This window comes from Rattus rattus, chromosome X (assembly GCF_011064425.1).
Source record: "Rattus rattus isolate New Zealand chromosome X, Rrattus_CSIRO_v1, whole genome shotgun sequence".
NCBI lineage: Eukaryota > Metazoa > Chordata > Mammalia > Rodentia > Muridae > Rattus > Rattus rattus.
The window spans coordinates 11,829,061-11,830,729 of record NC_046172.1 but is presented as its reverse complement, the minus strand read 5'-3'; positions in this window follow the sequence as shown (position 1 = coordinate 11,830,729).

Here is a 1,669-nt window from a genome sequence, read left to right as displayed (position 1 = left end):
GTTGGCATGAACACTAATCATGTCAGCATTGGTTCTCAGAGACCTTAGATAAAAGGTAGTGCTTCACCTCCCTCTAAAGCATGGTTGCTTACTAGGTACATTTTTTCCAGAAGACAGGGATGTGATTTAATGCTGACATTTAATGAGGTTGATGAGTGCATGGAAATAACCCAGACAAAAGAGTTTGTTCACTCAGCAAGTAGCAATTATCTGAAGTCATTAAGTTTTTACACACCCTCCGATAATCTATAATCATTTTTCTGTTTTTGGTTTTGTTTTGTTCTGTTTTGTTTGTCTTTGACAAATGACCCTTAATCCTTTCTGACAAGATCACTGCATTTTACGGTTGATTTGGGCTGTTTCAAAGGCTCCCTCTGCTGGAGCAAAACAGCATTTTGTTCTCAAGAAGTAAAGATACCTTCCCTTAAGAGCCTAGCCTGGCAGAGACTTGAAGTGCCAGGGTGTGTGTGTTGGCGGGGCGGGGTGTGGATGTGGGCGGGGGGGGGCATATACTCAGAAAAAAAGGGAATGGGAAGTAGGGGATGAACTGTGGGAGGGGATGGTCGGGGGGCAGTGAGTGGGAGGTAAACAAGTAAAATTATTAAATTAAAAAATATACTGTTCCTTTAGTAGAAAACAAACAATAATAAACAATTTACCCCATCTCTAGGCAACCTCTTCATACAGTGCGTCTGGCAGCATGGCCTGAATTTGCCTGTCACAGCAGTATGTACAATTGGTACTGATTATTTTTTCCAAATAGAGCCTTTACAAAAGAACCTGATTTTTAAAGAATTTTTTAAAGAAATGTGAATTGTTAATAATAAGCAGGTCCCATTTCCTGTGAGTAATGAATGCCCTTGTTACTTCATTTCTAACAGCCGTGGTTTTAGAACATCTGTGAGTATTATGGGAAGCTTGTGACAGGCCTATTTAGAGGTGCTTGCTAAGAGGAAATTATCCTGAGTCACCAGGTTTGTTATGTTTTGTAGGTAGACTATAATTTTCCATAGAGAAGAAGTGAGCACAGATCCAAAGCCAGTGTGTCCCCTACCAAGAGGTGCTACTTCTTTGGGCAGGGGGAGGGGGACGCACACATTCTTAATGCCATCAAAAGGAGATGTTTTAGGTTTTTTTTTTTAAATGAAGTTACTTTTCATTGCCTAACTTCTATGGTACTTCATTTCTGCCTTGGCAACATGCCATGTATGTCTTGTTCTGTTTCCTTACTACTGTACTTTGTTGGAGATATATATATATATATTCGGTGAGTTCTGAGTTAGCTGATTCGAAGACGCTTCTATACAGGGAAGTAGAGAGTGGTTTCATAGTAACATTGACCCTTGTATTAGGTGGCTATTTATAATACCAGCCTTCCACTCCTAGCCAAGTTACGGATTTGAAAGTGAAAGGAGGGTCGGAAGAAGCCCCACTGGCATCCTCTGTGGACTCGTAAGAGACACACAATCCTACACTACACACTGATCCTGCTGGCTTTGGAGGCTGAACTTTAGCAGACGGCCAGGGAACTGGCACACTCTTTACAGTTTCCACACCTTGGTTTGGACCAAGGGGAAAATGTGGTAATGCCAAAAGTGAGGCCTATGACATAGTGCTGGCTTACCAGACCCCAGTGGAGTCAGGAGCACCTTACTTTGCATTCCACTGG